Genomic DNA, 9,558 nt, shown 5'->3' with positions numbered 1-9,558 from the left:
CTTAATGATAGCTTGAATTAGAATAAAGAAAAAAATATCTTAAATTATATATTGTATCGGCATAATTGGACGATATATAAACGCGCGGATTATTCGAATCAACGGTAAAATAAAAAAATATAATTATATCGTTTACGATAATTAAATGACTGGGACGGGTAGAGACGATGGCATTATCGCATTTGTACAACATCAAACAAGTAATAAGTTAAAGAAAACTGATAGGATGAGATTGGAGATAGAATAGATTAAGTTAGAGTGAGACTCGCAGGATTACTCATTATTATTATTGTGCAATCAATTCATTCTCCCTCCTTTCTAGCGTCTTTACAAAGAATTCTACTAAACAACATTCTCGGATTAATACCTGTTTTCTATTAATTTATATATTTTAGATTTGGAACTACGATATAGTGGCCTTTAGGGCCTCGCACTTCGAAATTTAACGTTATTCGGTGGAGAAGAAGGCCCCCGACACTTCTGGGAAGTCCCACCGTTTACATTTCCGAGGCTCCGATACATCAATAAAACAGTGTAAAATTAATAAAATTTAAAAATACGTGAAAAAGTTTTCGGGTCCCGTAAATGTCCCTCTGTCGTAGGGCCCGAGGACTGCTTATCAGTCACACCCGAGGGCCGAAGGTCAATTACTTAATTGACTTAGGAAAATTGTATTTTAACGAACCGTTAGAAGCGAAAATTTAAATTCAAAACTGTATTAAAAATGAAAGGGAAAGAAGTTTTAACAATTTTGAAGGTCTATCGATCAAATTTGGAAGGCAAAGTTAGGATTTAAAGGGCAGATTTGACGAGGAAGAGGAAAGGTGAGCAAACAATTAGCCGTTACACGGGCAAGGTAGATAGAAAAATAAGTAAATGCCACATGTGTACTTGTGTACGTTCATCTATTATATCTTAATGATCCGTTTTATCTTACCGAGTTGTCAAAAGAGGGAGTCACTCAACCTGCTATTATCTATAGAAATGATACCTTACACGGTAGATCGAGTAACCACCAATCACAAGTCACTAAAAAAAATCAAAGAAGCCAATCAAATATGATGTAGCAATTTATCTTTGTTACAATGTCTTTTTATGGGAGATATTGGAAAACATGGGAATAATGACGATTATTTATAAATCGTTATATAGTCGTTAAAACGGCGTTGCCGAATGCAGAAGTAAGTTGAGTGTTTAAAGTATCCAGAAATTTAATTTCCGACCCGTACGACGAGTATCTAACGATTAAAACGTTACGTGATTAACGTGGTTTGGTGTAAATTCTCCCAACTCGGATGGGTTCATTTCGATGTCTACCGTTCGGCCATATTTACATGAGTGTCGTCCTTTTGTTACGTCGACTAACGGGATATTTTTATTTATTATCTGAAAATCGGATAAAAAGAGAGTGAAAAAATCATCGCCACTCTACTAAATACATTAAAACACCCCAAAAGTGACGATTTTCTAGTTTTAAAAAATGTTAAGTGCGCAACTAAAATGTCGGTGTAATACAATGTACAATCAGTTTTTTTATACGTCATAATCATTGATATCCTGCATTCGACAATTTGAAAAAAAGTGAAATTTTAATAAAATCAATTGGTTCAAAATTTAATCCATTCGTCTCGAGATTAAATTTCTACTTTGGATATTTTTTTTATATGTAAACAATTAAAGGTAAGTGTTATTAATAATTCGTATATGAATTGTGTACCAATTTCCAGTTCATAATCATCGTTTGGTCTTTGTCCGCCATTTTGTTGTTTTCTTCTCCGTGGGTTCGGCATAAATGTAAAGATATTTTAAATTGTTCGCTAAAGTTTCGGTTAAAGCAATGCGGCACGTCCTGTAAGTATCTAAATTTATTCACCCAGTTCTATGAACCGACGGCCGTGCTTTTTATCAATTTCTACCGACGCCGCAATCTCATTAGGCCTAAGTAAATCGCACCAATTCTAATTTATAACCGATTTTCATACAATTTTAATATCGATAACGCCATCACGCACGAATTTGACCGCCGTTTCTCCTCCCGTGGCATTTTCTAACCTTTGCAAATAAGCAGAAAGGCCTAATGCATACTCAGTATGTTTACAATACACTTAATGTTTTACTTAATAAATACTTATAATAGGCACATTAAACCACAATTATTCGTCCTCCTCGTACACACGGCAATCGTCTTTTAAAATATATAAGTCGCGTAAACATTTGTAATGACAAACAATTTTAATATACTTAGGCCAAATTGTTGTAATTGTATTATAGGCCTATGATGATGTGGTTTGCTGTTAAATACACTCGATAACTGCAAATATGCTTATATCTGTTGTTTATCATTTTACTTTTATATTGATTAAGTATTTATTACCTATTATTAAATAATTATAATCATTTATTTGCCTGTTTGTTTACTCTTGACAAATTACAAACTTCCACTCCTAGGCCTATGTGTGTTTTAATTGTTTTAGAAATTTCAAAAAAATTTCGAAGTAGTCTTAAGTATTTAGCTTAAGATATGATTTTATAAGGCCTATAGTTTTAAATTATGTTTTGGCCTCTTCTGCATGCTTGTCTTTAATTGGGTGTTGCCTATTAGTTCTTGTTTAGTTTAAATTGAATTAAAATTGATTAATTAGAAATTTATTATTTTATATTAAAGTAAATTTATCTAAATCGTATTTTATTAATGTTAACTACAACTAGCTTTTATATAGATCAATTAACTATGAGAACTATTAGGGTTAGCACAATGCTATTTGGTTGTCTGTGGTTGATTTTATGGTTTTCCTGTGTGGACTAACTGTAATCGTTCTTTATTTTCGAATTTTTAAGCGTTAAAATTTTTGCCGTGGTTTTTATTACCGAAAGATAACTGGAATGACTCGTATTAAAAAAATGCAATTGTTTAATAATTAAATTCTGAATAATTAATTATCCAATTTTAATAAAATGCTCTTATTTTTATTTTCGATAAAGTAGTTTTTTCCTACGTAAATTAACTTTCGGTGAAATTGAATTTGAATTAAGCGTGCTCGTTTTTTACGAAGTGTTAATCGGTAGAAAAGTAGAAGGGATGAATGTCAATTAAGAGTAGACCTAGTTTTACTCTCCAAACATCCAGGAAGTAAGCTTATCTATATGATACCTGGTTATATCGGAAGATGGCTAGAGAATGCTGATAATGTACATCATCTGCCGCCGTAATGATACTCTATGGCTTACCGATTAAATATTAGGATCTTGGCTATAATCTTATTTGTGAAAGAAATATATTTTCTTTTTTAATGGATAATTTTTTCTTTATCTTTCTTCCTAAACTAGAAACTTAGTGTTGTTTAATGAGTTTAATAATTAATTTAGTTTTATTCCCAATCAAAAAATTTTTATTGCAATTAAGATTTGTTACCTAGGCCTAGAATGTTGCGTACGAAATTTTGTAACCTAAAAATTTAAGTTATATGCTGATTTAATTAGTTAGCATTTTGTATTTTATAAATAGTAATTATAAAATGTGCTGCTTTTAAGATTTTGGATTGCAATTGAAGTAAAGTGTTTTACTAGATATGTGAAGTAAAGTAAAAAAGTCATTTTGTTTTTGGGTAGTATGAAATAGTACAAAATTAAATATTTTGTAGTTTTATACAACTCAATTGTTTTCAGTAATGTTTGTATTAGAGAAATTAAAATATAAGGCTATAGACTATATATTTTAAATATTTAAATAAAATTAGATACATTTTATTATATTTTTTACAAAAAGTTTAAATAAAATTTATCCTTTTCTCCTTACTAAATTTTATTTAACACAATATTAATGATTTTGAAGACAATGAATATATAATTGATTTGAATATTTTCAATGATGAAACATCAATTATTGATATTTAATAGATTCAATATTTTTTAATAAGGAAAAGTGAATTACTTCTCAAGTGAGTTAAAAAGGGTAATTCTTTTAATGGATAAATTCTTATTCTTTGACTATCCATATCTATATTTCTTTCTGAAATTATATTTGTATGTGGCTGAAGATTCTAATTGGAAATCGTTTATAAAAACCTTCTTTTATTGACTAATTAAATATTCTGATTTTATCTCTAACATTTTTATAGACTGGATGCAATTGAACTTTTTATAAAATTTTTTGCAAACGTATATCCATGTTATAATATTATACTTTTAACTATATTAGACAAATTTTGTAAATATAAATTTGTTTGCTTTAACATAGTTATTTCTAATATAAGAAATATTTATACTAGAATAGAATAGTATATATTGTTAAATTTCTATGTGAAATAAACTTTTGGGAGAAGGTAAATTGCTGTATTTTATGGCATATAAAATGCAACATTTGTCCAAAATAAGGCAGCTTAAACAATCCCCCTGCATCTTATATGTGATGTGATCTCCCAGATGGCCTTAAGTAAGCTACAGGTACCAACCATCTAACCCAACTCTTGAATAAAAATGTTGTTTAATTAAAGTTATTATTATTAGTCTAATTTTCATTATTTAAAAAGGAATTATTGTAAATATTGCAGATAATGTGTGATGATTATCAATCAATATTTCATCATAAGCATCCAACTCTTAAAATTTAAACAGTCACTATTTCTTAATATTAAAACATGTTACTATCTATTTATGCATAATTGTGTCAGTTATCTTATATACCTATGCAGGACAGCTAAAATACATAAAATACTTTTTCCTAAATATTTTGTGCTGAAATGGGATCTTAGGTGCAATAAAATACAGTACATAATTATGTAACTATTACAAAAACATAAAATTTTAATTTTAACAAAAATGAGAATTTTTCCTTTATATTACAATGATTTTTTTCATTTTTATATTTTATTAATAAGCATAAACTCTTTTACTATATATTTCTGAACTGTTTCATTTAGATACTGTTTATAATTGAATAACAGAACGATTGCCTCCTTTATGAACACATGATGCAAAATAACTGAGTGCTATTTTAGTCTGGAACACACATTATGTAATTATTCATTAAATTAATTTAATTATCACTATAAATAAATATTTTATGAATTTTATTTATCCGAAATTAATTAAAAATTCACGTCTTAAATTTTTTAGATGTATAGTAAAAATTCAAAGAAATGTTTAAAAAGCAATCTGCAAAAATCTAAACAGAAATAATTTTTCATAATTACTTTAATTTTGTAATTTTGATGATATTTACATGATGTTAAAAAAAAAATTATACATAATTTATCATATATGAATAGATAATGTAAAGAAATATATGTGGTTTCATAAAACAAGAGTATTAAATTAGTTTGTTTAATAAGCTTAAATAAATTTCAAAATGATTCAGAAAATCTACATATTTTTTTTTTTAAATTTTATTCAAAACATTATATAAATCCTATATGATGATCTTGGTATATAATGCTATGTAAAAAATTGTACAAGCTCCTTAAATATTAATACAGTAAAAGTATATGATAATACATAATATATAACTTAACTCCAGTTTTTTCTAAAAAATATCTTATCATCTTAATATTTCTTTATATAAATATAATGACAATTTTTAGTAATTAAAAAAATGATTGTTTTTAATCTAAAAAGCCTTTTATCTGTTTCAAACTTTACAATTATTCTCAAATAATAAAATTAAAATATATCAAAAGAAATTATCTATTTAATGTGAAATTATGCCTAAAGATAATTTGCTTTCAGAAATATTTTCATTTCATGGTTTGTTCATTTTCAGAAACAGAATGTATTTTAAATCATTTGAAAATTAAAAAAAAAAACTTTTTGAAATTTTAGAAAATGATTTCTAAGATCTTGATATTCTAAAAATTAACAAAATAAGAAAAAGACCGTTGAATAATTTGAAAAGAAAATAACCTTGAAATAAGGTTGAACATTAAAAGTTTTGTTCTCTACTAGATTAAGGTGTGGTTTAGTGTTTTTATAAGAAAAAAGAATTTTTTGTGTTTTCAGTATAATAAAACATGTTTTTTTTCTTCAGATCAAATGTGTTTATTTCAAATAAAAATTTCAAGCCAATAAAAACTGTAATCTTTAAAATTAAGATAAAACATTTTGTAAGGTTTTTTAAAATTATACGATTATTTTTAATAAACAGTCACATTTTTAAACATTGTTAATATACTTTCAAATATTAGGATATGATAGGTATTAGTATATGATTGGAAAAATCAGATGATAAATTTATTTTTATTATCTGATTTTTCCAAAAAATGTTTGTTTATAGTCATTACAATTTTTCCTGTATATTCTGTTATATTTTTATTGATTATCTAATATTCGATTGCAAGTCATCTCTCTAATATTCAAAATTTAATATAGTCTTAATTGAAAGCTAAAAAAAAAATTATGTATGTAAACTGATAAAACACACCATAGAATCACATCGTGTATGCTGACAGTAATACAAAGCCATAAAAAAAAAGATGGATCTTCAAATGGATTTATAGTCCATATCCACACGTCTCATCATAGGATTGCAACAGAAATAATGAAGACACACTGAAAACGAAAACTGCATTAATTTATTTTTCAATGTTTTCTGCCTTATTGTATGTCAAATGTATCCTTGCCAGATTGATGAAAACAAATGCTTGTTCTTTCTTCTTTTCTCGAACGTCATTAAAAATTACGACGACATAGAGTATCCATTGTTGAATAGGATTGATGGGATAAATAGTAACAAAACTGGTCTTATTCTCATTAATATTCAATTTAAAAGAAAATTAAAGTAATTTAAATAAGGAAAAGATATAAAATTTGCATTAATAAACATTTATATATTCAAAATATTTCAAAACTGTTATTAATGTATGTATTTTTAATCACTTTGTCATTGTGTGAATAATTCATTCTATCTCATGAGCAAAATAACTAATTTATTAAATTAAATATATATTGATATCTTCTATATTATTCACTTATTTAATGTGTGTATCTGAAAATTTAAAGATTTTCAGTTACAAGTTTTTAAAATTTCTGTCAAAGAAGCAATAAATTTGCAAGACTTTCACTATTGCCTTTCTTCTATTAAAAGATTTTTTTTCTTTCTGGTTCATTGTGATCAATGTACTGTACTTTCCTATCCACATGTAGAATGTATCATACATGTATCATTATACATACAATGTTGTATAATGTAAATTTTAGCAATTTTATATATGCTAGCTAGTATTTTCTTGTGTTTATACAAGTAAATTATTTATTCTTTCTTACTATATATAGATCTTTCATTTGTGAGTTTAATAGTTTTAATATTGAATAATTCTCCAAAATGTTAAAATTCTTATTAGTGTAAAATAATTTCTTGATAATACTTTTAATTAAGAAGACTAATAATACAGATTATAACTGTGAGATTTGTCTTAAAACTAAAATTGTTTGAGTTAATGTCCAAAAATAGAATTAAATAAATATTTTAGAAATAATAGTTAATTATGTTTGTAGCATTTTACAATGTTGTTGTTACTTTTTTTTTTTAGTAAAGCTTAAAATGGAAATAATCCCTAAATGTAATGTTAGCATCATTAAATCACACCTTAGAAAACCTGCTTATAAATTTTAATAACATATTTAAGAATACTATATCTTTTGTCTATTAATTTATTCCACTTTGTGTATAATACATACTTTAAGATGAGTGATTCATGTCTTAACTATTTATTAACAATGTTTTTCATAACTTTAATTTATAGCTTGTGAGTTTGATTTCTTCTACAATTTTAAGCATTTAATATCTTTAATTTGACTTTTCTTATATATAGCAGTGGCTCATAGCATCTGATATGGGGTACTGTCTCAGGAGTGTGCTTGGCATGTAACCCTAATAAAATCACTTAGATTTTGCATATATGTTTTGATTGACACTGGTTAATTCATTTTAAGTTGATATTAATATATTTATCAAAACCAGTGCCAATCAAACCTGTTATACAAAATCAAAATAATTAGGTGTGCTACAAACAGCACCTACCATATTAGAAGTCGAGCTGCCACTGCTTATGTATGTTAATAATCATTTTAAAATTATTTTAGCAATTTTCTTATATTATTTTAGAAGCCAATTTGATAGCAGCTTCTGTAACTTTTTTAAAGTATTAAAACAGTTATCAAGTGGTGAATTTACCATATATTCTTTTTATTACTAGTGCAGGATATGACTTCATTAAATCACATGGCAGTTTCAAATGATATCACTGTTAATCACATGATATATTATCACTTTAATTTTTGAAAAATTACTGCAGTTTGTGATACTTTTGTAATAGTCATTAATTAGTAATATGACAGAAATTAAGTTAACTAAATTCAAAAATTGTTTGTTTTTTCCAATGAGATTACTAAAATTTAAATTATTAATTGATATACAAATTTTTTACTGTTTTTATGACATTATTCTCAATAAAAGAAGTAATGTAAAAAATGTAGCTTATTCTATATTTTATATCTGTTTTAAAGGTATTGTATAATATCAATTAAGCATTATATAAAAATCTTATCCATCCTTTTAATATATTTACAGTATTATACAATACCATGAACTAAAAAAAGTTGTTTATAGTAAAATAATTTATCAAACATTCTTCTGCTTTCTGCCATTGCAAAATCAGAAATAGTTCTGTTCTTGTTTGAATAATAGATCTTTCATAAATTGTAGTTCTTAATAATTAGATAAATTTTTAGAATCTAAGTGGCTTAAAGAATACTACTTACATTCTAAAAAGATTACTAATGAAAGTTTAGTCATAGTTGAACCCATCAGTTTTAGTAGAAGTTACAGATTTAAATTTTAAAAGTTTAGTTATACAAGCTTACAATCCTTACTTCCTCAGCAGATTTACCAATAATAATACACAAACACCTAATTACTTGCTGAGCTTGCTGATTCCTTTATTTTCTAACGTTTTCAACCTAATTTTTATAGGTCATCTTCAGGAAAAAATTTATTACATTTCCAAATTCGAATATAAAGCTTTCGAATGCTCGCGACACTTAAAACTTTTCGAATCTTTACAAATTTTAACGGTTTAAATAATAACGGATTAAACATTAAACCAATTACAAACACATTAAAATCATTACTAATCAACAAACATAAAATAAATAAATAAATAAATAAATATTGTATCAAAAGTAGATTAAACTAGTTAAAGCTGCCATGTCCTTTCTACGGGTTTTTTAATCCCATTTCTTTTTCTATTATGTATTTCCATGCCGTTGGAAGATTATTTGCGTCTTTTGCATTTAAACATTTGTTTTCCACCTTACTCTTATATATTTCTACTTTTTCCATCCCTAACGCAATCGTAGGTGAATGGACTGCCTTTACTATTCTCGCCTCATCCCATTTTACGTTCGCTCCTTCCTCTTGTCCCATGATCGCCAAAATGGTGTTATTGTGCCCTTTTTTTACATCATATTTGTGTTCTTTTATACGTGTTGCCAAATTACGTCTAGTTACTCCAATATATTCTTTTGTTACCGCTAATTGCTCGTTCTCAAATGGAATCTTATAAA

The 9,558-nt window shown here is 26.3% G+C and overlaps 1 protein-coding gene across 1 annotated transcript in view; it reads left to right on the top strand.

Annotated features, from left to right (window-relative positions):
- The first annotated feature begins 1,074 nt into the window (after positions 1–1,074).
- The window catches only part of LOC136979374 (histone acetyltransferase KAT6B-like), a 139,350-nt gene continuing 130,866 nt past the window's right edge, over positions 1,075–9,558 (top strand). Inside the window, 1 exon segment of the mRNA XM_067275317.1 lies at positions 1,075–1,680. The gene's annotated coding sequence lies outside the window, so the exon portion shown is untranslated.

This window comes from Centruroides vittatus, unplaced genomic scaffold (genome assembly GCF_030686945.1).
Source record: "Centruroides vittatus isolate TY-2023 unplaced genomic scaffold, ASM3068694v2 contig_620, whole genome shotgun sequence".
Classification (NCBI taxonomy): Eukaryota; Metazoa; Arthropoda; class Arachnida; order Scorpiones; family Buthidae; genus Centruroides; species Centruroides vittatus.
Note: the sequence above shows the minus strand (reverse complement) of the source record. Positions and strands in the feature narration are given on the sequence as shown.